General features: G+C 44.5%; 1 protein-coding gene across 14 annotated transcripts in view; it reads left to right on the top strand.

The window, feature by feature from the left end:
- DAB1 (DAB adaptor protein 1) overlaps positions 1-26,451 on the top strand; it is a 408,913-nt gene that overhangs the window by 188,872 nt on the left and 193,590 nt on the right. For 12 of the 14 annotated variants that reach the window (XM_033068085.2, XM_033068083.2, XM_033068091.2 and 9 more), the window contains one exon: positions 5,098-5,166. The gene's annotated coding sequence lies outside the window, so the exon portion shown is untranslated. Of the gene's footprint in view, positions 1-5,097; positions 5,167-6,892; positions 7,368-26,451 lie in introns of those variants that run through there. The other 2 variants (XM_033068086.2, XM_033068084.2) reach the window with 1 other exon arrangement.

Below are 26,451 nucleotides of genomic sequence, written 5' to 3' on the forward strand. Positions count from 1 at the left end.
TCCTCTCAAAGTGTTGAGGATCTGTTCAGCTTCACCCCAATCCTCATTTTTTGCTGCGTTAGGAAGAAGAAATCACCATGCCAGGAGAATTGTGGTGATGTTTGACCTCTCCTGGTCCTGAACCAAAGGCTGTCCCCTTGGGTGAGGTCTCTGCAGCTCTTTGCAGCCAGCTACAGACCTAAAGCTTTTCATGCATCTAAATGACTGGGGACAGGCTGCACAAAATACTTCTCTCCTGGGGAAGCCCCTTGTACAGCAATGGAGGTGTTTTAGCATTATGGATTTTCCAAATGGATTTTGTTGAAAGCCAGCAGGATTGCCAATGTGCATCTGGGTGTGCTGAGCAGCTGCTGGCACCCAGAGCTGAGTGTTGGGTCACTGTGTGGTTGGGGGGTGTGATTTATCCCATTTACACAGCACAGTCCCTCCAGCATCAGCAGCACATGGACACTCATCAGAATGGATCAGGAAAAGCCTCTGCTGACCAGAATTATGGGAAAGATGTGCTTGGTGCATGAAAAACAGCAGGATGTTGCAGATTTTTCATTGTTAGCTCTGAATCCATACAATTAGTGGTAGAAAAGAAAATAATATTTATTTATCTGTGAAGTCTAATGATGAAATAATAGCCAAGGAAAGTATTGATCCCTCCCTTGACCACTCTCTCCAGTGGAAGGTGTCCCTGCCTGTGACAGGGGGGTTGGAACTGAATGACTTTTGAGGTTCCTTCCAACCTAAACCATTCTGTGATTCTATGATAAAATAGGAATTTTCATTTTTCCACCAGTTTGCATGCACCAGAGATGGCAGTACACCTTGTATGAGCATTAACTCCACCTTCCCTTCCTTCCACCAAAACTCACCTCTTTTTCCCTTCCCATGGGTGATGAGGAATGTGTGTTCTCCATGGATAGAAAGGACAAGATGCCTTCTGGTGACACCAGGAAGAAAATGATCCAGGGAGTTACAGACCACTAAGCCTTTCATTTGTACCTCGTAAACTGGTTCAAATGATAAGGAAAAAAAAAAAAAAGAAAACATTTGGGAGATGCTGATAAGATCAGGCTTATCCAGTAGAAAGGTAGTGTAGGATATGGCTGGAAGTGATAGGGAAAGCCTAGGCTTGATGACCCAGCAGGTCACTTGCAGTTTTTTCTCTTAATCTCTTAGAAGTCTTTGAACTTGTCAATAGGAAAGGAAGAGAGAGGAACTGGCTTATCTCATTTATTTACGATGCTGAAAGGTCTTTGCAAGGCCCCTTGTAGAAAACAGTCAGAAAGACAAGGTGGGTGGGTGAAAGGGAAAAGTAGAGCCAGGAATCAAAACCTGAAATGAAGATTAGGAATAACTGGGGAATTTTCACTGTCACAGGGGGTTAAACCAGGGGTTCCTTGTGTGTTCCTAAATCCTGTATCAGGTTTTTGATTTGGGATGGAGAAGAGAGGGGAGGGTAGCCAGGTCTGGGGTAGCAAAAAGCCATTGAGGTCAGTCAGGTCCAGGGAAGGCAGTGAGGAAAGACAGAACAACCTAAACAGTAAATACATGACTTAACCAGCAAAAAATGTTCTGTGTAAATTAATCACTTTGGCTCACCCTGTGGTTCAGTTTGATTTTGATGTGGCCAAACAAGTCTTTGGTTCTGCAGCCCATGCAGGAGGAATCTTGGTGGGGCTGCTGATGGGGAGGAGATGTTTTTTCCCTGATCACCTCCCCAGCAGGGTCTGCAGTGCAGGACCAGCTGTGCTTTTCCAGAAGCACTGTAGGGTTAGACAAACACGTATTCAGTGTTATCTAAAAGGCCAGCAGTGGCACTCAGCATCAGAGCAGTCTCATTGAAGGAGCACAAATTAAGAGGCTTCATGTAGCACTTACTGGGATTTAAGTGAATTTTTTGCCTTCCATTTAAACACTGCATTTGTTTCTTTTCAAGAGCCATGTCTGTCTCTCTGTCCCAAACAGAAATTTTGAGTAAGGGTTAAACAAACATAATTTGTTTGCATTCCCTGTTGCCCTGTCACAGCTGAGTGTGTTCCCTGCACCACTGATTTAAAAGACAGCCCCATCTCTGAACTGATGGAGCCTCCTGCATCCCTTTCATCCCTTCCCATCCCTCTGCCTTTCCCTTCCACTTTTTGAGCTGGAGAAGACCCACTGGACGTCCCTTTGAAATCCAAGGGTGAAGTCCTGGATGCTAATGAGCAGCGAGAGCCTTTTAATGAACTGAAACATTGCATTGTTATGATTTGGGAGACAAAAGCTGAATTAGAACTGTAACACTTAACTATGGCATCCCACTTTATTTTCCTCTAATGCAGGCTAAGCTGCCTTACAGCAATCTTTTAAATGTAATGATTGAGACTATTATAGGAAATACTATACAAAGCAACATTTTTTTTTTCAGCCTAAATAATAAGTAGGGCAAGGTTTTAAATGAGGCTAGAGTAATGAATGCTGTACAATAATTTTGATGATAAATTTCCCCGGAGGATAAAGTGGAAGAACAGAAGCAGGCTGTATTTAATCATGCAAAGTTAAAGGAATGCAGACCAACAAATATTTATAGAAATGCACGGATTTTCTAACCTTTCCTGAGATATTCTTGCCCCTTTTCACCTGGGAGACTTCGCAGAAGTTCAGGTCTTTCAGCTCGCAATAATTAGGAGGAGGAATTGATCACATAGGGTCAAGTGTTTCTTTGATGTAGAGCACAGAAATTCCTGCTTCCTCGCAGGCTGGAGGACTGGAACAATGAGACATTTGTTTTTCACAGCTCTTTGACTCATCAGCGTGTCTGAGAAGCTTGCTTTGAGCAGACCCACAGCATGGGATGCTCTTCACCCGACCCAGGGAGCTGTGTCCCTCCAGAGCAGGGCTCTGTGCAGAGTGCCCAGCCCGGAGCAGCAGAGCTGCCTTTGTGCAGCACAGCAGGAAGAGCTGTGAGCTGCACTGCAGAGGTGAGACCTGCCCTCAGCAAGCTCAAAATCTGCTCCATCACCAGGTACAGATGTGCCCTTCCCATCCTGCTCCAAAGGCCATCCATCCTCCTCAAAGGTGCTGCTCCCTCCTCAGCCCTGGCTGCTTCTGTGTGTCTTGAGGACAAAAGAGTGACTTCAAAAATTAAGGGATGGTAAAAAAGTCACTGCTGGCATCTGGCTGGGCACATTCCTGGTTGTTCTGCATGGATGCACTTGTGGAAGGGTTAGACAATCACTCCATACGGCATAAGGTTGGGTTGTTTTGTGATTTTTTTTATAAATAGCTGTTAAAGTGAGGTGTTTCAGCGAAATTCCAGCTCAACCTCCAACAGCAGCCACTCAGCAGAGGCAGAAAACCTGAGGATTTCTGTTCTGCTGATCAATACTTACAGCATATATTGATTTCCAATTTAGGTGTTAACTTTTTAGCTCTTAGAAGTGCTCTTGATATCAATTTTCACCTTGCCTGGTGTTCATTACATGCTGAACGTTGTGGCAGTGAGTGAGCTCGGATCCCATCTGGAGGGACGATTAATTCCAGCCCCTTCAAGATTGCAGCGTGCAAAGATTTACTCACCTTGCTCCAGCATCGTGGTAGCACAAAATATCTGTGTTTAAGGCAGTGACCTGAGAAATGCTTTCACTCCACCCTGGCACAGCCTTCCTCTGCTTTTTCAGTCTGTTTAGTCATCTCTGAAATCGCAGGATAAGCTAATAAATAGTGCTGTTTATTATGTTCGCGTTGTTTCGGCGTAATAATTCATCGCCAAAGAGCCTGGGGTGGCAGGCTCAGGTTGCTGGGTGGCTGGGTTTTGTTTGAGCAATAAGACACACATGACAAGCAGCGTGTCCCTGGGTGATTGTGCCTCCGGTAGTGTTAGGAGGCACAAGGTCAAAAGGCTCAGTGACTTTAACTACCTGAGAAGTGCCGTGTAATCCCCTGCAAATGGGCTGTCTGCAGTGTCTTACTGCTGTATCAGAGAGGGAATTATTTCTTTTTAAAGGCAGCCACATGAATTCCCTCTGTAATTGGCACAGCGCTGACATCACCGGCTGCCAATCAGAAATCCTCTTTGTCTTGCGTTTTAACACCTTAATTTCAAGTTCGGGTCATCCGAACAAATGGATTTTGTTAAAATGATGTTTTATCCTCTTTGTGCTCCGAGTCCCATCTGTTTTTCTGTGCTCTGTGCCTGCATGAATTGCTCTGCAGCAGCTCTGTGGCATCACCAGGCACCCAGCAGTGACTGCAAAGTCTTGGCAGAGTTGGTGACATGGGAGCCATGGCCTGGGACAATTTTTGGACTCAGAAACTCCACAGCCAGGTCAGCACAAGGCTGGGATTTCAAAATAATTGTGTAGCCATCAAATTCTTTCAGCTGTCTTCTCCTTTTTATTGGCAAACATAACCTCAAAATAATGGAACCATCCCGGTGTGCAGTTACTGGTGGTAAAACAAGCACAGGTCAGAGCTTTGCCAGCCTGAGCAGATGAGGAGCAGGCCACAGGGATGCTGTTTATCCCACTGATATTCCCAAAGTTTTCCCCTTGTTTCTCCCCACTTTAAGCCCCAGCAGAAGCAAAGATAAAGGCACAGCCCATGGGAATTTCTGGTTTCACTCTTCCAGCCAGCAGCTGCTCCTTCAGCAGGGCAGAGGAAATCCTGGGGTCCATCCCAGAGAATGTTTTTCCTTTGGGAAAATGGGAATAGATGCTCTCTGTCTCTGTCAGTGGGTGGGACAAGGGCATCTCTTCGTGGGAAGGTGTGAAATGCACAGTGGAGGAAATGCTGTGGAAGTTGCTGTTCAGCTGCACTGGAATTTCGGGACAAAGCGAGAGGAATCCTCACCCTGTTAGAGGGCAAAACTTTGACAAATAGTTTCAAAGGCTTAAAATAAATCTATCTTTGTAACCTGGCTGCTGTGCTTTTTTCCTTGGGTGTGTTATAGAGGTAATGATACTTCTGCAGTGAACTCAATTAACCTTCTGCAGCCTTCCGTGTGACAGGGAATCCTAAATCTTCTATTTTATGAGTGCGTGTGCAAAATTTGAAGCTACTCTGAACTTAGCATTAATAAATACCCTTTTCTAATTGGTGCCATTTGTTTGTTTTCTTTTCCAGTGAGAAAGACATGGCTGTGAGTGGAATGTAGTGTTCATGGTTGAAAAGAGATTTCCACACAGGAGCAAGGTATTATCATTATTATTATTATTATTTTTAAGAATCTGCTTCTTGTATGTGGATGCCTTTGGAGTTTCCATTGTTCAGTGAAGTGATAAGATGATGTTCAGGACTTTTTTTCTGGTTCTCTGCATTGTTTTGCATAAATTGCCAATAAGAATGATTTGACTCTCCTGTGTCTGATACCCAGTGCATTTTGAGTGTCCTTTAGAAGCACTGTGTAAAAAAGGGTAGGGTGAAAAACCTGTGTATTTAGGTTGAAAAACCTGTGTATTTGGGGTGAAAAACCTGTGTATTTAGGTTGAAAAACCTGTGTATTTAGGCTCCCACAGCTCAGTTTCCCTACAAAACTCCCTCTGCCCTGTGATACATCCTGGTAGGTGCACACTGCATCAGAAGACTCAGAAGTGTTTGCTGCTGCCTGGCTCCTGAGATCTTTGCATGAACACATTCTGTGCAGAGCAACACGTTTCATCTGGGAGGGAGGATGTCAGCAATAAATGAGAAAACAAGAGAAATGGATGATGGTCCATAATGCAAACCCTATAATATAATCATTGTTGTTTGATAAAAGAGACACTTGGAGCAACTCTCCGTGCCCTGCTAGGTATGTCTGGATTTATTATTCAAAAAGACACAATCAAATCTCTTCATTCCCTTGACAAATGGGAGCTATTCAATTCCGTATCTGCCTCTTATTTATAGCATATAGAGGGGTGATTTATATGCTGGCTGCTGATCTTCCAAAACAGTTTTAATTAGCAGCATTGGCTATTAGAATGAGAGTCCTGTAGCTTCCCTGTCATACACATCCCCTTAAAACTGAACAGAACTCTTACTCTTTGCCAGGCAACGCTTCTCTCATTTTTTTGGTGATGCCAACAAGAAAATGCACATGTGCTTTAGGAGCTCAGAGGTTGAATTGCTGTTTGCAGCTCTGAGGGGAGGGTGAGGAAGGAAATGCCATTTATTGGTGAGCTTTGGGAGGACAGGGCAGTTCTTGGGGCATTGGCATCAACGTGGGAGCTCACACACCATCAGTGACTTGGGGTTTGAGGACAAAGTAAGCACCAAACACATCAAGGCCAGCTTGGGCTGGGAGCACGGGCATTCTGGGGTTCTGCTGTGCATTTCTGAGCTTGGAGGAAGATGGGTCTGAGCTCTCACCCCGCTGTGTGCTGTGGTTGGAGCTCTGAGCCTTCCTCTCGTGGCGCACCGATGTTTTTGCTGGGAGCATTGTGTGAGGATGTAAGCAAGCATTCCCCCAGCTGTTCCCTGCTCCACAGAGCTGCTCCAGCTCGTGGGCTAATTGGTACCCCTGAGGTTCAGGGCAGAGGCAGGCACGGCACGGGGGGCAGCTCAGCAAAGGCACCGGTTTGTGTCTCTATTATTTTCACGCATCTGACAGGAATGTGATCCCATTGCGACCTCAGCCTATCTGTCAAACCTGAGATCAGCCAACAGGTTCAAAAGTTATTTGGGGAAGCAATGAGTGACAGAACAATTGCACAACTCTTGTTTTTTTCCTGAGAAAGCAGGCTAGAAAAGCGCAGGAAACATAAAGAGTATTTTTTGTGCTTTATGCGGTGTGTGTAGCATGCAGAATGCTCTGTTGTTATGCTTCCACTGATCTTTTTTTGACATAAGCAATGCAGTCATTCTGTCTTTGCATCAAATAAGTCTTTGTACTACTTGTCACCAGCTCACAGTGTCTCTGTCTGTGTGTAAACTCGGTGTTTGCTACATCCCCTGTCACAACTGTGCTGCTGCCTGCAGCTGGGTGCAGCTCCAGCTCTGGGTGCTTTACAGCAATGCTCTCTTGGTGATATTTACTCTGGACAGTGAGAAAACCTTAGGAAATCTGAAGTTTGAGGGTGAAAACAACATGAAAAGAGAGGACATGAGCACTGGATGTGGTCATGAAGGTTTGGTGTCTTTGCCTGTCCTGTCCTCGGAGGGGGTCAAGGCAAGAAGGCAAAACTGAGAGAGAAGATTGGATGAAGTTCATCACTGCCCTGCCAGCACTGTACATTGGTGGTGCTTGGAAGACTGATGGGAGAATGAGGAATTAGGAAATGAGGACATAAAAAAAATTCTGCTACAAGCAAGCCTGAAATTAATGTGGTCAGAAAGAAGGAATGGAAATGATTGCTGCTGTTTGCAACAGGGAGATGATGGACTCTGCAGCTGGGACAGCGACACATCCGCGGGTAATTCACAAATCTGGGGGGAAAAGTCACAGGTTTTGTGCTGAATACAAGTTAGATCTTTTTATTTTTAATCTACAGAAATTGTGTGCAGGTACTTTATTTCATTTTCTGGGCATATTGATAAAGCACACTGGTTAAGGAGGCTTTCAAATAATTAACACTTCAGCCTTGTCTGTGAGCCAAGTGAGCAGTATTTGGTGAGCTGTCTTTGGGCATTACACTAAGTGCTTTTCTACTGCAATTCTAATAGAGTGTAGGGCTGAATTTGATAGTGTTACCTATTAGTGATTAGAGAGTGAAGGGCTTTCAGTGTGTCTGTACTGCAGAGTTTGCTTTGATTGATAAATTGGGCATTATGCATCTCATAATTTTTTAATTCTGCCTTGAAGTAATGAGATTCCCTCTTCAAATTCCTCTTTTCACTAACATTTTGAAAACATTTTGGAGGTATGAATGGGGAAGGAAAAGAAAGAGGAGAGAACAGTTTTATTCATAAACACTTAAATTGTGCATTATTCAGTGGCACAGGCTGAGCTCTGCTGGAGAAAGGTACTTCTAATTACCCAAATATTAACACTGTAATTATTGAGCATGGATAATAGTTATGAATTATGGATCAGTCAGGGTAGCAAAGTCATGGCTGCCTTATAGAGAATGGTATGATGGGAATGTGCAGGAAGATGATTGAGGATTCCCTCTTTGTGTTTTCATAGGGTCTTTCATAGGGAAAGTGCAGCCTCAAAGCACTCAGAGAATATCCCAGTGCCCAGTGACCCCAGCAGGAGCTCCAGCAGTGCTCAGTTAGGATGTACATTTATTTATTTATACATTTATTTATCTCTATCTGGGGTTGCTCTGGCAAGAGGTCCTGCCTTATTCCTCTCCAGCTCTTGAGATTAACCCACAGCTGCTCCTCTATCAGTTTTCCAGTTTGTACCTACCCAGTTTCTTGCCTTCTTTTTTCTCTAGACAAACCCAGTTTTGCTCTACTAAATTTTTTTAGAGGAGTGTTGTAATATATTTGAAGTGTCTGCCATTAACTTTTGAGATTCAGTGACCTTTGTTAATCAGGAAGGAGGTTTTTTTGAGGTCTACAGGAAGAATTAATCATATGTAAACTGTTTGCTTTAAAAAGTCTCTTACCAAATGTGGGATTTCCCAGGTAGCTTTCAAAAGGTCAGAGGCTGGAGGCAGAAGCTGGGAGCAGCTGGAGAGCACTGCAGGAGGACAAACCCTCTCAGAGCAGGCTCAGAATCAGGGAGACACCTGGGGTAACACAGGGCACTGGGGAGAACTCATTGTCTTTGAGAGGCTGGACTCAGGCCAGAAATTTGGAATACCTAAGGATGCAATACTCAGAGTGGCACTGTGCTGTTGCACCTTGCTTACATTTGCCTGCAGTGTTTTCCTATTTCAAAAGCAACTTTCTGTAATTTCAACAAAATGTTCCTTGGCACTACAAGACTGGAAATAATATTTGGCTGAAAGAAGCCATGAGAATTTTGGATATAGCTGCTGGTACAGTCCCTTCTCCCAGGCATGCAGGGAGCTGGAGTCTCTAAAGGAGAAGTTTGCCTCTGCCAGCTCTTGGTGTGGCAGTTCCAGGTCTGTGGTGGCAGGTGGCTCCAGAAGTGTCCATGTAAACTCCCAAAAAAGCAGAGAGGCTTTTGCCCACAGTGGGGGTTTTATGTCCTGGATAAATACATTGATTAAATTCAGCTTGAGGACTTCACAGTACAACAACCTCCTCTCTCCTTCACCTTCTGTGGCAGTGATTATGGAACCTTGCTCTGGGTTGGATAGGTGGAAAAAAAAGGAACTCATGGAGAAAAGGGCAGAAAAAGAGACAGTCAGTGTCATCACCACCCTAAAGCTGCAGTGTCTTGCTATGCAGAGTCCTTGCACAGGAAAATCTTTCTCTGAATTTTAGAGAGCTCTGCTAAATCCTTTAATGTGTTTTGCTGTACCTAAAAGTGCTTTTCACCTGCTGTGTCTCAATGAAGATTTTGGAAGATGCCTCACAAATTAGGTACAGTGCAGTGAGCCTTTGGTTTCCTGGAGCTCTGTTGTGCTGCAGATGATGCAGGGGAGCCTGTTCTTGAGCTTGCTTTCAAGGTTTTATTAAGTCTTGGTGAATAATTGCATTTGGTGCTAGAGAGAAGCCCATCTTGGGACAGAAAGGGGAGTTTCCCAGTCTTTGCCCACACAGGGGAAGCACACTGGTGAGATGCCAGCCCCAGCAGCCATCTGCAGTGTGTGCTGTCCCCTAGGGATGCATTCAGGGCCACTCTTCAGAGGGACCTCACCCCAGGATGGCTCAGAGCCCAGGGCCTTCTCCAGACTCATCCTGCATTGCTCCTTCTCCCAGTGATTAAAGGACAGAGCTTCCCCTGCAAAGAGTTCATTCCCCAAAACCATTAATGGAAAAGTTATGTGCTAGAAGCATTTCCACCCGATCCAGAACACACAGAAAGTCTGGATATGAATGATTTAAAGACTATGGGAAAGCATAAAGATGTTAAGGTGAATTTACTACTTTGTCCAGCACATAGATTGTGTGAGGGGTCTTCAGTATGAATTAAAGAAAGGTTCCAGCCATGAGATATTGCAGTTTAATTCAGACATTAGCACAGCCAGGGAGAAGACAGTAATGTATTGCACAGCTAAATAGGATTTCCATACAGGATTGCACCTGTGATCTATATGGACAGTGCTGCCTCTGCCAGGAGGAATAATGTGATGGGGATAATAGGCAGCTGTGGAAGGATTTACCTGGAGCAAGCTCTGTGCTAATAGCTGGCTCATATCCCAGCTAACCCTGAGAGTTCATTGGTACAATGTCCTGTTGGATGTGAGGGAGGATGTTCTCCTGACCTTCAGCCTCAAGGCATTCATGAATCACTCACATCTGCCCCTTGTTCATGTCAACCAGCAGCACCTTCTGTGGGACAATGTGTTTAAAAACAAAGGGAATTTTTTTTAAAGGCAATTTGAAATATGGTGTTGTCAGTCATTTACTGCCACACTTTTGTACTGAGGAGGTGGGAAATTACAGAGCCCACATTATCTTCATTAAATTACTCATTATTCAAATAGAACAACACCCCATCACTTTTTATTTATCCCTTATCCAAAATGAAGATCTAAAAATATTTACAGATGGCACCTAGGCTTTTTAGCTGGTTTTTTTCCCTTTTTGAGGTCAGGTGTGCCAGTTTCAGTCAAGGTTGGATAAACTTCCTGCCTTGGTTTTTTAAAGCGTCATTTCTTCTTCTAGTTTTTCTAGATCTTTGCTTTGACTTTTGACCACTTCTGTTTACAGACCTGTGACTTTTCCTGGAGCTTTTATTTCTCTCAGAAAACCTGCAGGAAATAGAGGTGGCCAAGGGACAGCTCTGTGCCTGTGCAATGTGTGTGCTCAAGATTTGCTTCAGCCCTCTGGAGGCGTTATTCCTCCTGATTTTTAAAATATTTTTTTTCTCCAGTTTAATCATTTCCAGCAACGGCTCTGAAGTAATCCCAGAGCTCTGTCTCTTCCCATTTTTTGGCTGAGGAAGCTTTGCAGGGACCATCAACCCAGGCTCTAGAGCACATCAGCAGCTCCGCCGGGCTCTCTTTGCAAAGGCGCTCCCAGAGCCGCGAGAACAGATGGGGAGGGAAGTACCCTGCTCTCGGTGGGGCTGGAGGATGAACTCATTATCCAGCCACTGGCCTGTCACACCAGCCTCATTTACCATGGCTGGTGCAAAAAACAAACCCTGGAAAGCAGAGCCTGGTGGGGCCGTGCCAGCCGCGGTGGCAGCGCGTTGGGGATGAGGGATAGGAGGGAACCTGGAAGGCAGAGAGTTACAAACAGACATCAAAAAGCCTCATAGAAGTGAGTGTAAAAGTGCTGCTTTTGGGAATTAAAAAATGTCACATGAAGAGCCTGACTCTGAGATGAAGGTGCTGTTCCTTAGGTGGTACCTCCTGCAAATGTTCCCTAGAAAGGCCATAAAGCGTTAACAAAACACGTTTACAGAGCATGATGTTCAAACATAAAAAAGGACCCAAACCTTCCAGGTTCTGTTAGACCAGAGAGGTAACTGAACAGCTTCCCACCTGGGAAACACCTCTGTGCTCACATGGCTGAGGATTGCAGGAGTCCCCTGTAGCTGCTGCTTTGGTTGCTGGTAAAGACAGGAAAAATGTTGTCACTAGTTCCTCAGAGGAATATAAAAAATGTCAGAGGTGGCAGCAGTCTTGGAAAGGGAAAGTGCAGAGTGGAAAACTTTTGTTTATTCATAGCAAAATCCATGAGGAGCGTGGGGGAAATTGTTGTCTCTGGGTTACTCTGGATTTGTAAGTGTGGTTGGTAGTGTGTTAATAGTATTAAACTCCCTGCTTTAATATTGTTGTTGGGAAATCTGGCTGCTTGTATAATCCCAAAATTTATAATCTCAAGATTATAAAGAGCACATAGTATGAACCACTGCTGTGTGGAGTGGCGTCCTGCACCCAACAAGGGAAATTCTCATCAAATAAACACCTGATTGACCCCAGTAACACCTCCTGTGTGGGGGGAAGTGGGAGGGCACTCCAGCTTCCAATTAGGCAGGATTTTCTGTCTTTAAAATGGCTAAAGACAACACCAATCTGTCCCCACAGGCTGCTTCTGGGGTGTTCAGTGTTAAATCGTGCCTGGCACAGCTGGCACGGCGGCCGTGCGTGACCTTTGCGGTAGGTGAAGAGCTGCAGGCAGACAGATGTTCCCGTGTCCTTGGCTGGGACTGTGCATTCCCTGCCCACACAGATGGTCCTTTGGAGCACCCTGGCAGCCTCTCCCTCCCCACACCCCTTCCCACCTGTTGGCACTTACAGATCCAGCTCCAGAGTGGCTGAGTTCTGGGGAGAGCCGGACAAAAAGATCCGGCAGCAGTTCTGGCTGTGAGACAAGGCAAGCTGTGAGCAGTGCACAGCAAGGAGCCAGCAGTGAGGGCTCACTCCAGAGCAGGAGTTTTCCATCCAGAATCCATTCTGCTAATTCACCAGATTGCAGCAGGGATGGAATTACAAGGGATTTCTTTTTTTTTTATGAAAGGGAGTTTCTGTCCTGAGAAAAATTAGGTGATGTTGAATTGGATTTGGTTCTTCTCCTGCCTGCTCAGCTTTACACAGAGAATAAAAAGGGGCAGAGAAGAACAAATTGACTCTGGAAATCACCTCCTACAAACTTGGCTTCAATCCTGCCAGCCCTTCCTATAGGAATGAGCCTCCCACCCACACAGGGCAGTTGAAGCCCCGTTCCAGAGGCAGCTGCAGAGCCTTATTAGAGCAGTTTCAGAGGGGTTTCAGCAAACTTCACTTGTCCTGCATCCCAGGGGGACATCCTCCTCCTGCCTGGGACCACACATTTACCCCCTTCCCCACCTCCCACCCTTTTCCTCACAGTAGGAAGGAGCAGGAGTGCTACCTGATAACTCCCAGCATCAGCACAGGTTGGGATGGCTTCAAAGCTGGAAATAAACCCAGAATAAGCTCAGACCTCAGTGTGACTCATGTCACCCCTTTCTGCAGGTGAGAGGAGCATCCAGAAGTGAAATATAAAGCTGTGAGAACATCACTCAGCCCTCCATGCTTCCCTGCTTCCCTTAATGGTCTGTAGGGAATCTGCCAGGCTGGGCAGTGAGCTGGCACAGGCTGGGCTGGCATTCCTGACCTCACAACTGACTCCCAGCACTGGGAAAACACAGTCACAGTGATTTTCTTCTAATAAATCATGCCTTGCAGTTATGAAATGGAGCACTGACTCCAGCTGATGTTTGAGCTGGCTTGGCTGCAGAGCAGGAGAGCTGTCCAGCAGAGAGTTTGTCAGCTGCTGCACCATGGGGACCATCACAGCTGCTTAAGGAATAGCACTGTATCATGCAAAATATTTTGCAGGCAGGCACTTTGCAAACCCTGGAAAGTGTTTTACAGATTCTTCTGCAGAGGAGGTTGCCAGTCAGTAGCATGGTTTATTTATTTTGTTTGGTTTTCTTGGGTTATTAAGCATGTTTTATTTATAGAGTGTGCTTTCTAGAGAACTGTCTGCATACATGTTCTTAAATAAAGCATCTGTGGGTGCTGGGCTGCTGTTTGTGTGTGTGGGGCCATGCTGGTGCCACCAGCTCCATGGGGTCTGTGGGGCTCTGGAGATGTGCAAGGAAGTGCTCAGTGAGCTGCAGAGAAGCACTGGTGTGTCTGAGTTTGTGCAGGGCTCATCCCCTGCTCCACCACAGCTCCTCACCTGCTGCAGTCCTTTCCCAGGCAACTTTAGTGGAGAATCCAGGATGACTAACCCCAGCCATAACCCTTTTAAGCATGGAAATAACCTTGTGTCATGAAAAAGTGTGAATATGTGTGTGTGTGTGAATGTTTGCACCATCTGTTCCCTTTCCTGCAGCTCAGAGTGAGATTTCTGTCTCCTTTGCTCAGCTCTCACAGGTACCTGTGGTTGTGCTCCACGACACAGCACAGGTTTTTTCCACTAGAACACACCAATACATGGGCACAGGTGTATCAGTGCAGTGCAGGTAGAAATTTATTCTGGTAATAAACACCCTCCTGCCTTTATCTCCTCTTGTCATCCTCTTAATTAAATTGATATTCCTAAGATGCATTCAATTTAGGATTTTGGGTTTTTTTCCTACTGAGAAGCCCAAGCAGAAGGAATTATGTGCATAATGGTGTGGCCAGCTGGCAGAGCTGTACTGAAACACAATTTCTGCATTTATAGGTTGGTTTTGTCCTAGCAATCTGCAGAGCAGCCAGTGGGCAAGGAAACCCTGCTTATAAGAGCTATTTCCCATGATTATTAATGCCCTGGAAGCTGAAATCAAATATTGCTAATCCATCACTCACAGTGCTTTGACACTGAGCCATCACAAGGAAGAAAAGTGTAGTTTAAGTTGTACTTTGACTGTAATGGGTTTTGAGAAAACTGAGATTATCATCTAGAACAAAAGTCTCCAGTTGATGTCACAGAATGAATTTAAAACTCATCCACTCTCTTTGGCCATGTGGGAACTGCTTGTCTCCACACAGAGCTGATTTCTCTGCAGCAGAGAATTTTGTAGCTGGGGCTATTGCAGTTTATTAAAATGAGCTGTAGCTTTTCTGTGGCAGCTTAATTCACAGTTTTCATGTCTTGGCAATTCAAATAGTTTTAATCAAATAATTTAATTCAAATTATTTTAATTAATAAATTTAATTAATTAATTTTTAGGTTTACAATTTGTTCCAGAAGTAACGCCGTTTGCTGAGATTACACACATTTTCTGCAGTTTTGATTTTACTGCTGTATTCATTTAGCTCAGCAAATTTATAAAACTAATTAAAACAGAAGTACTTTTTTGATTCAAATTGTGAATGAAGAACACGGGTCTAATGTAAAATGACATTTGCAGAGAGATTAAGACCAATTGCAACTCTGTGGGTGTTTTACAACTTAGTTTTTTAAACTAAAAGCAATTATTTTGATAGCATATTCTTGGCATGGTTGTATTGTTTTCATGTTTTGGGATGCCAAGGGAGTGGGGGATTAGGATCTGATTCAGCAGTGTACTGAAACATGTCTGACATCAGCCATGGAGTTGGTCCTCACTGAATTCCTGGGATTTCTTGTTTGCTGAACCGAGATGGAGCTCTGGAGCCAGATCCCATTGCAGTCACCGAGGTTGTGCTGCTCCCCAGTTCTTGTCAAGCCTTGTGTCATCCAGGGACTGAAAATAACCTCCAGTATCCAGAGGCAGCACCAGGATTTTTCCTTGTCCTGGAAAGAGGGAAATGTTTCCTGTCCCTGGAGCAGGGAACACGTGGGGTTGTTTGAGCTCCTTTGGTGACACGCAGGTTCAAACGCCAATTAACACCTTCCAAGTGACAGATCTGGAGGGGGGGAAAAGAGATGATAATTTAATAAATTTCTTATGAAGGCAAATGACTCATACATAAATCAAGCTGCTTCATTAAAGGGGGAAATCAGCTGAACATGGAGGTGACAAAGGTTAACTCCACACTTGTGACACCAAATCCTGAGCCACTTCCGAGCTCTCGCGCTGAGTCGCTTGTGCAGCAGCTCCTGTCACCATCCCCAGCTCCTCTGGCAGCACTGGCATTTCTAGTGCCACCTTTCACAGCATCAAAAGCAGTCTAAATGTCAGGAGAAATTCACCATCCTGCTTTTGACAGAGGTGCATGGAAAACTTTGCTCTTTTTTCCCGTGCACGTCCCATGCGAGCCGCAGCGTTCCCAGCGCCCCACGGATCCTGGTGCTGCTGTCCCCAGATCCTGGCACCACCCCTGCCTCAGCTGATGTCTGTGCAGTGCTCTGAGCCCGTGCCTCTGTCTGGACTCCTGCCCCATGCCATCCCTGTGTTTTTTCCTGATGCCATCCTCAGTGGCTCGGCTCCTGCTGAGCTCCCCAGGTGTTTTCAGGACCCATCTCCCACTCCTGGACACCTGTGAGCCACCCTGCACAGTCCAGGCTGTTTGTCTGACTCTGGTTTGGCTGTCTCAAAGGCAGCAATTTGGATTTTGGCTGATTTCACAAAGCTCTGTGTTGTGAATGCACAGAGGGAGGTTGTGGGATGCTCTCAGGGTTGGATGAGCCATCCCAGTTTGTAAACATTGTGGTCTTGTGCTCTGTGATTTGGGAGTTTATGACCAATGATGGCAGTGATGTGAGAACAGACAAAAAGCACAGGAAGGTTTTGACCACATGAACACAAAACTGAATAATTTTTCAGTGCCTTTGGAGCTTTTAGAATTGATGAAGATGTGGCAGCACAGAATTTACACATCCTCCTGACCCCATCTGGTCGTTCCCTGCAGTTCTCTGCTCACGTGTGCAGCATTCCTCTCTCCTAATTTACTTACACCTTGAGCAGGAACAGGGCAGGCAGGGAAAGGCAGCACGAGCACCAACCCACCATATGTTGTTCCTAATGATTGAGAAGGGTGGGTGTGCACAGCTCTCTCCTGACACATTCCGTGGGCCAGGGGCCTGTGGCACTACAGCTGTTGTGCTTTTATTTCCCCCAGTGCTCTCCCCTCCACCAGCACATTCTGCAGCCAGGAAGTTGAGGATGCTGTTGCTGTGAGATGCCCTTGGAAGGCACCTCCTCTGTGAGGATGAAATTGCTGCCACTTACTCCCCTCCAAGTTACACAGCCCAGTGCCAGTGCCAAGGAACACGGTTATGAGCAGGGAATTGCATTTTTTTTACCCCCAAACCTCCAGCATTCAGGGCTTTTGCTCTCATCCCTCTGCATTTCCCAGATTTGTGGTTGGTCTCAGTGCACTGCTGCTTTTGCACGTGGAGAGCAGCAATGGGAAGAATCATATCATTGCACTATTAGTTCATATTTTTATAAAACATCAGTAATTCAGAGTATAGCTCTTTTAACGTCTCATTCAAGCAGGCAGGAACATTGAAATGTACATTATGTGAAGCCCAGGAGACACTCACTAGCGTTTATAGTGACAGTAGAAATCTTCTTGTATTCCAAACTCCTCAGGAGGAACATTGATAGCTTTATTCAAAATAATGACACTCAGAATTGCTGAATCACGTTCCCAGAGCATCTGTCCTGGAGGAAAATCAGTGCTGCCATCCCAGTTGTTTCCAACAACTGAATAATGTCTGGGATTTATGTGTCTTCTGGTCTGGGAAATGCATCAGGCAGGTCCCAGCTCTGCCATGGTCTGTCTCTCCCATTTTTAGTGGAAGATTCAGTCCCTTTCTGGTGGAAGTTTCCTTGCACATGGCAGGGGGGTCAGAACTAAAAGGCCCTTAAGGTCCCCTCCAACCCAACCCATTTTGGATTCTGTGATATTTGGGGAGAGAAGTTGTCACTGAATAAGTCAGTGAGTGGGATGCTTAATAAAAAGCAATAAGGAGAGTTGGCCACTAAATACTTTATTAATCTGACAGTGTTTATTTGTCATATTTTTTGATATAGCAGCAAATTTTCTGGCAGTAGTAAAGCCCTGGGTTTAGGTGACCTTGTGGTGAATCTTGGCCATTTTATTTTCCTGAGAGCTACAGGGAGGCTTGTTTCATTTTTATGGAAGAACTCTGAGGTGTCTGTATGAGCTCCACAAGAAGTAGCAAGATTCTGCTATTACATTAAATGTAAGATCTTCTATGTGTTAAAATAAAGTGGAAGTCTGCATTAAAGTGGCACAAGGTAGAAATTAACCTCATATTCTGAAAGAGGCACTGATGCCATGCAGAAAATAGTCTATTTGGAGATCATTCTGCTGATATTTTTCTCAGCTGTATCCTTTTTTTTATTTTTTTTGGAGGGGTGGGGAGGAAAACAAGCTTTTGGTGGCTGAGTTCATTTTCTCCTGCTGCTGCTTTTTTCATTGAAGTCATCATAATCCTCCATTTGTGACATCAGAGTTGCTGGCTAGCGAGATAATTATGATTTCACAAACTGAGGATTATGACCTTCAAATGAGGAAGGCACAGCGGGGAGGAGAGATTCCTAAGCAACAGCCATCAGATATTTGTGAAATATTTGCAAAAATGTCCTTGCAGTTTGAAAAAAAATGAGGGAGAGAGGGCAGGAGGGAAACATCCAAAAAATATTATCAGCAGAATGAGTTGCCAGCCAGCATTTTTTTCCCCAAGTTTTCCATTTGGTGCCCATGATTCTCTAACCTGTCTCATTTAGCCTTAATGAACACGAGACATTTTTTTAGCATGCCATATGTGCTGTGGTCCTTAGGAAAAAAAAAAAAAAAGGCATCCAAATAACTTATTTTTTTATGTTCTGACTCTACCCAATCATAATTTACATTTTGCACAGTTTGATGCCCATCTGCAATGTCTTTACTCTCAGAAAAGGTAATAAGAAAGGGAGGGAAAAAACCACAGGAACATGTTGAACAACTGACACAAGAAAACCTGGCTGGGAGAAAAACATTTTTGTCCCCATGTAAATAAGCAGCTTGGAAAATGGGTTGGATTTGTGGCTCCAGGGGTGGGGTCAGCTCCTGTATCAGCAATGGTTTGAGAGGAGCCCCAGCAGTTTTTGGGGAGTCTCTGGGAGTCTCTTGTTCTATCAGGGGTTCCCCCAGGGATGGGGAGGATGAGGAGCAGCCAAGCATCCCAAAAATGAGCCAAGCTGTGCCTCAGCTGGATCCTCTTTTTGAAATTTTGGGACAAGCCATTTAATGACCACAAACTCTCCCTGTCCAAAGCTCCTTGCAAATATTCCATCCTGAAAAGGAGGGAAGCTTTGAAAGGACATTGATTCCCCTTCTGTCCTCCTTGTCCTTAAAAACACCAGAATCCTGTATTTTATCCTTGGAGCCTGGCTGGAGGAGGAGGAAAGGAAGGAGCCACCAGAGGGAGGTCCCAAATAGCTCCAGCAGTTCATTTGTAGTGTGTGGCTTTGGGTCTGATGGGGTTTGAGGCATCCCAGGAAGGTGCAGATGGATGGAGCCTCTCTCAATCCACACCGTGGAGCCACTGCAGCAAACAGTCACAATCAATCACAGTTACAGCACAAACTGCATTTCCCAAAAAAACCTCCAGCCACAGCACTCCAAACTAGAGAGATGGGCTCTGCCCAGGCCAGTTTGGCCTCTCTGCAGCCCCACCTTGGCTACCACACAGGGCAGGGTGTTGGACACCGGAACAGGGCTCTGGTAATGTCCCAGCTCCTGTTTTTCTTCCTCATGTCTTCTAAGATCGATTTTTTTCCCTTAGTAGCCTGAGTCAGAAAATGTCTCCTGTCCCTCATTTGGTGGTACCAGTCCAGGAATTTTTCACTTTGATACCAGGAGCTGATGGGAGCTATTCCAGCCCCTCAGTTACTCCCTCTGGGATTGTACAAAATCAGAATGGAAAATGGGTTGCAGTGTGCCAAGCTGCCAAGGGTTTATGACTTACAGTTATGACTTACAGATTCCTTAAATTCAGCAGGTGAACAAAAAAAAAAAAAAAAGAAAAAAAAGGCAGCATTTCTTATTTATGGGAAACACAGAAGAGAAATTCCTGGTGTTAATGTTAACTCCCAGTGCTCCACTGGGATGTGAGGAGTGGTGGGAGGCAGGGGGCTGAGCTGGAGCAGCTCCTGGAGGAGCCAGGCACGTGGAATCACAGAATGGGCTGGAGAGAACATCTAAAGGATGGAGAGAACATTCTAATCCAACCCCTTGCCATGAGCAGGGACATCTTCAGCTGGATCAGGTCACTGAGAGCCTCATCCAGACCCTGGATGTTTCTAGGGATGAGGCTTCACCTCTCTGGGCAACCTGTGCCAGTGTCACAGAACTTCCTCCTGTCTAAACTGACCTGAGTGAGGCTCTCTGTCCAGGTTTATTGGCATTGGGGATAAAATTGAGGATTTCTCCCTCCATGCAGCCAGAGTCACATCAGACTCTGTAAAACAGGGATGGGATATTTTTATGTAGCTTTTCCAGTGCAGGTGATGTACTGGGGATATTCCAGAGCAATCAGAGCTAATCTAACTTTTACTGGGAATGTTGGAGCCTGGAATACCCCAATGTTGTAATGAGAAAGAGAGATGTATCCACGTGGCCAATTTACAGCCAGAAGTACAAATCCAATCCAAATCCTTCTGTCCCAGCTGAATCCACAGCAAAGTGCTTGTGATCAAGATACAGCCTAAATAACTATTTGTATAAAATATTTAGTGACTAATTTCTCATTACAGATGCTTTGGGAAACACTGTAAACTGCTTGCAGACAATTGAAAAATTAAAAAAAAAAGAAGGGAATTATTGAATGTTATTCAGTGCACGTGGTTTGACCAGCTTTAGGAACTGCAGTGTTAAATCATGAGACAGAGCATCTGGAGTGAGTAGAGAATTAGTAGGGAATGAAGGAGCAGCAGCACCATGCCAGGTACCACAGGAACAAGTGTATATATCAAAATAGAATTAATGCAAAGTTGTAGCTTGCAAACATTGTGGTTTGAGTGAGAACCAGGTGCAGAACTGACCCCCTGACCATCCCTGAGCCTCCCTCCTATGGCTGGCCCTGCTCAGAACAACAGAAGTTTTTTTTTTTCCTAGTTAATCAACAAAAAAACTCTGTTTACTTCTTCAATTTCACTTCTGCCAAACACGAACCTGTGGCAGTGAACTGAAAAAACAAGAGAATAAATAATACAGACAAATACATGGAGGAGTTCAATTATAATTTTCCCCCATTGAAACTGCCTTTTAACAACTACATCTTCTGACTGACAGCTTATTAATACTAATTACATTAGATATATGCAACATAACTAGTGCACTGGTACTTTCAATTATCTTCCCTTGTCTTCATTCCTTCCCCTGTGCTCCCATCCTCCCTTTTCATGCCCCATAACCACGTCCATGGTGCTGCAGCTCAGAGCCAAAGGAGCAAAAGCCTCTCATTTCTTACACAGGCAGGAAAAATCTCACCTGTGTGTGTGTTTGTGGTGCTGTGTGAGTGTTCACTGAGGGGAAATTCCAGCCTTGGCAGTGGTGGGAAATGCTTGGAATGTTGGGGGGGTTCTCTATGGGAGGCCTGTGAATCTCCTGTGAAGGTCCTTTGAAGTTTTAGCAGTTGGACTCGATGATTTTGGAGGTCAGACCCAGTGGTCCTGGAGGTCTTTTCCAGCTTCAGTGAGGCTGTGATTATATTCCATGATTCCACGTTCCATTGGAGGTTCCTGTGGAGGTCCCACACTGTTCCAAGCTGACACACCCTGCTGTATACATAATTTTCACAGCTTTTCCACAGCTCAGTGTAACCCCAGAGCTGACCCTGGGGAATCTGGGTTGATCCAGGCTGGCACTGGCTCCCCCCTACCAAAAACCTCCCAAACCCAACAGGATCTGCAGCAGCTTTTTGGGAGAGCTGAGGTTGGAGCAGCACTGACTGACCCAGGTCCTTGCTCAGACCAAGTCCCCAGCACTGCCTCAGCTTTGTTTTAATTCCTACTTAATGAACTCTCAATTGCTTATGCAAATCAAAGCAGTGGAGACACTTAGAGGTTATTTATAATTCCTGGAAACATTGTGAAATCAATCATTCCAGCTTTTACACTGTCATTTAGGTATCTAACTTTTTACATTCTATTGCTATGACAGTTTATGTAAGAAGACAAATATGGTTTGGTTTTATTTTTTATATAAGCTTGCTGATTGCTAAAACATCTATGACAGTTGACGTGGAAATCAGGGAGGTTTTGATTAGGCTTTTCTGATATGCAAATGAGTGTAAATGAGTTTTATATATATTTTAAATTGTTTTTAAAGTTCTATTTAAAGAGCAGGCAATGGTATCCCATAGAAATTACAGAGCCAGTCTGTGAGGAATGTTCATGTTCAGGACTTTGAGGTGTCCTGAATGGTGCTGGGAGGCAACATGGGGTAAAAAGGATCACCTAATAACTTGAGATTTATTTCAGTAGTGTTTTTCTGTGGGATACCTGAGGAATTTCTTACCTGGTGCTCACAAGAAAGCACTGCTGGGGTCAAGGAGAGCTGAAGATGCTGCAGGTGATGAGCAGCACTTGGGGCTTTGAGCAGCCCCACCTGGGCAGGTGCAGCGGGTGCTGCTCAGGCACTGCAGGATTCCTCCAGCTGACAGCACAGCTCACATCTGTCCTCTGTGAAAAACACATCATTTACACTGGTTGTTATGAAGCATTTGGTCCCTGGACACAGAAAGCTGGCAGTGGTTTCCTGCAGTCCATCCTAGTCCTGGTATTTTGGATCCATTGAGCTTCCCGAGTTTCCAGAGTGTGGACACCAGACTGAAGAGAGGAATAGTTAAATGTTGGGGTCCTTGTCACCTCTCTTTTCAGCTTCAGCCTCAAAGAGCCAAGCTGAGGTTTCCAAATAGCAAATCTGCTCTTATGGAGCATCTGCCACCTTCTGCAAATCCCACAGCTTTGGATCACAGGGGGAAAAAAAAGCCCCCAAAAAAAGCCAGGATGGAGGAGTTGGATGCAAACCTCCCCTTAAAAAGGGAGGTGTGGCTGGTCCATCTGCAGCCTTGGACCTCCCCTCTGTGTTGTGCCCTGCTGGAATTTCTGTTCAGTGTGATGGAGTTCTGTTAATTCACCTGTTTTCTTTCATCTTTTGAAGCAAATTAACAGCTATTTTAGCAGTATCACGGTAAATCTGTAACATTTATTTTGAAAAGGAAAAAGAGCTCAGAAGATTACCAAGGTGTCCAGCTGTGATAATATTACCTGCCTTGTAAAGTGCCCTAGGTGACTCTGAAGATGTAAAGCAAATTGAGGATTACATTAACTTCCTCCTGACTTGCTCAAATTATTAATTCAGTATCACCAACTATCAAATAGAGTAGGGTTATTATTTTTTTAAGTATAAATGAATAACTGTGATACATGGCAAAGTACTGCCTGCAAATAATTAAAACCTGTTTTGATTGTATCTGTAGTAGAGGTTGGTATGTCTTTTGGGGGGGTTTTTTAGTGTTTTCTTTATAATACAAGATTATAGCAGCCTGCATTCACATTCAGCTTAAAGAGGCAGAGGAATGAGTGCTGCATAGCAATGTGATTTTGTAATAGAATAGTTTTACCTTGGAGATTCACAAGTTTTTTTTCCAGTCTCTTTGCCTCACTGCAGGGCAGATTTGTTACACATTGCTCAGTGAGCAAAGACCCTGCAGAGCTGGTCAGTGGCAGCACCAAAACACAGTCCCTCTTTCCAAAATATTTTTGTCTAAAGCACAACGTGCAGGTTTGGAAAGCTAATTCTGCCTTTTTCCAAGAAGCCAGTTCTAGTGGTTTGTCAGCTCTATATAGAATAAATATACATATAGAATAAATATAGAATAAATAACACTAATGCCAGTGTTGGAAGGTGCTCTGCTTGGCTTCTCTGCACGCAGGCATTCCTTGGAAGGGACTTGCTGATTCATTCTGCACAATTTTAAGGGGTGCCATTGCTGGGTGAGTGTTTGAGCAGCGCCAGTAATTCTTTTCCTTCAGTCCTGGCTTCCCAGAAGCTGAGATCCCAGGGGCTGTGGGAAGCACTGCAGGGCTCCTTCTTGGAGGACATGGCAATTGCAGTGATTTAGAAGAGGATGCTGACTCACAGCTCATATTAGCAAAGCTGGAGTGGATGGCACAAAACTGTATTTAAATCTTCTGCAGCTCTCCTGTTCAGGCCGAAACATTTTTCTCTGGTGGAGACGTGGCCTTATTGATTATTCATTATTCCTTAACCTTGGTGCACTGGAGCAGGGAGCAGAAAGAAAAAGGTGGGAATGGACAGGAGTGACTTTTATCCACCACAGTGCATAAAATGATGGTTTTGGGATGGATCCTCAGGCTCACACCAGAGCTCCTGCAATGACAGTGAGGCAGGAAAGGGAATGAAGCATTCACCCAACAGAGTAAAGAATTACAATGATCTGTTGGGGCAGTGCCTTAGCCCCAGGATTGATACAGAAATGTATTTTGCAGTTGAGGATTCCCTGTTGAGGCAGGCTTGGGTGATCCCCATTTCCAGGGCAAGGTGTAGGATGCTGCAGTCAGAGCTGCAGCCCCTGCTCTGTGATGCTCCCAGATCACTCTTTAAATTCCCTTCCCTCTCATTAATCAGGAGCAATTTGAAATCGTAAGAGCACTGTAGCATTTCTGTTAATCAATAACCAACAGAGCTATTCATTTTCTACTAATACATTCTTCTTTAGTGTGCAGGGAGTGAAAACTCGTCCATTACCTGTGCTCATCCTGCCCAATGCCACGAGGGTCAGTGCAGAGATTTCCTGGATTTCAGGGGGTGTCTGAAATGTCCATTGGAGGTGGTGGGAGATGCAGGAAAAACAGGGAATCTAAAACCCCTCTCACTGCTGTTTTATCACAAAACCTCTGCTCACGTCCTCACCCCTGTCCTGCTGCAGGATGTCAGCTGGAAAATTCAACACCTACGAAATTTTGCAGTAGCAGAGCTCTGATAATGAGTTTAACAAATAATTAGCTGCAGAACCTCTTTGTTTTATGGAAGTGCAATAGTTGATGAACTTGCTATGCCACAATTAGGAGCTCATTAACAAACTAAATTCGAGGGTAACAAATACCTTAAGGGGATGTTTTTAGGAGTATTTAATGAAATAATGAGATCAGGAGAAGATCAGTAAGGAAATGTAAATTCTCAGAGATGCTAAACACCTCCTGCAGGACCAGGAACAAGGCAGGGTCTGGAAGTCAGGACTAAAGCTCACTTTATTTGTCAGATTTTACATTCACTTACAAATTTTAGTTCTTTTCTATGTCATGAGAAATGGCACTGTGTCCCCATTTGATTTTTCCCAGCTAGTAAAATCCATATTGTTTTTCTATTCTGTTATTTAGTTTGAAGGCTTTGGAAGAAGGACACATTCATTTTGCTATGCAAGACATATCTCAGAAAATAGCTTTTTCATTTGTTTTGATCTGTTTTTTTAAAATATATTTTTCAGTTGCATTGAGGAAATAACAATCCTAACAAAAGTATTCCTGAGCTGCTCACAAAACAACAGGAGATACATTCCATGTGCTCCATCAGAGAGTGTTTCTCAGAATTTTTTTGCTATTGTTTTATGCTTATTTGAGATGTCATTTTCTGTGGTTAACTTGCCATGTCTCCAGAAATCCATCTCTCATTCTCTCTGTAATGGATAAAGCAATAGGACAAAGAGAGCTGCTTTTTACCCTTGTCCCGAGAAAAACCTTTCAGAAAATGATAATGGGCTCCCAACAAACAGGAGAGCTGGTTATCATTGGGGAGAATTAATCTCTGCCTTGATTGAGAACACCTATGCCAAATTACGAGCTACATATCCATCTGCTTGCTGTTACCCAGCAATATAGATTTATTGTGACATTTCAGAGAAGGAGTAAGAAAACATATGAACAACTGTTGTGGTTCATTAGCCCTTTATTGGTGAAACGTGGTGCTCAGGGCTGTGAGAGGTGCAGGGAAAGACAATCCTTTGGCTGGAATCATTCATGAGGCTGTGGAGAGCATTCCCAAGGACAAGCTCACAAATTCCCTGATTGTGGGGTTGCTTTTGGGGTTTGGGTTTTTTTTGGGGGTTTTTTTTGGTTTTTTGGTTGGGTTTTTTTTTTGGGTTTTGTGGTTGGTTTTTTTTGTTTTGTTTTTTTTTTGTTTGTTTGGGGTTTTTTGTGGGTTTTGGTTTTTTTTGTTTTGTTTTTTGTTTTTTTCTGTTCCAGGAGATAGGAAGGAAGTTTGGGGCACATCCAAAATCCCTCTGGGAGCAGCTCTGGATAGCAGTCCCTCATCCCAGTGTCAGGCAGGTGAAACAACCTCACCTTTCCTGCAGACCCTTTGCCAGTGTCTCCTGCTCCTTCAGAGCCAGCCTGGCACGCCCAGGGCAGCACCTCCAGCATCCTGTCCCCCCTGATATCTCCTCTTTGGTCTCTTACTCTGGTTGTCACCATCAGGAGCCCTTCACTCGTGGCAGGTGTCTATGAAGGAAAACCCATCCATGTTGTAGACAGTATTTAATTTTAATCCACTCTGGGGGGCTGTTGTACGGGTACAGGCACACAGGCTGTTGATTTATTTGCAGTTAAGGCTCTCAGAGTCAGGATCTTAAAGCCTTCTAAAGCCAGCTCCCTCTTCATATGGGAGAACCTTTGGAAATGCACTTTAGGTTTATGACACTGGCTTGGCTTAATTTAATTTACAGTTCACTTAACCGATTATTCAAAATACCAGATGTGACAGACAGTAGATTCAGCTGAAATATTACCTCACAGGCATGTTCAACACATAGAATCTGCTCCCCAGATGGGAAGGCATGGAATGTCCCCCCCATCCCCATCCAAGAGCAATCAATTTGATTTTGAAAGGAGAGTGAGGCTGGGTGGGAGGCAGGGTCCCTTATTTCTCCTGTAACCTTTGCAGCAGCTGAAGTGAGAGTCTAACCCAGGCTCTGCTGTGAGAAAAAATGTGAACTTCTGAAAATGCCAGAGGCAAAGGATTTGTCATGTGTAAAACATTTGTTGCTTAGTATTTGCTGATGTTAAGTAATTCTCAGCAACTGTTGGGAGTACAGTAAAGGCAGACA

The sequence above is a fragment of the Catharus ustulatus genome, chromosome 9, assembly GCF_009819885.2.
Source record: "Catharus ustulatus isolate bCatUst1 chromosome 9, bCatUst1.pri.v2, whole genome shotgun sequence".
NCBI classification, from domain to species: Eukaryota; Metazoa; Chordata; class Aves; order Passeriformes; family Turdidae; genus Catharus; species Catharus ustulatus.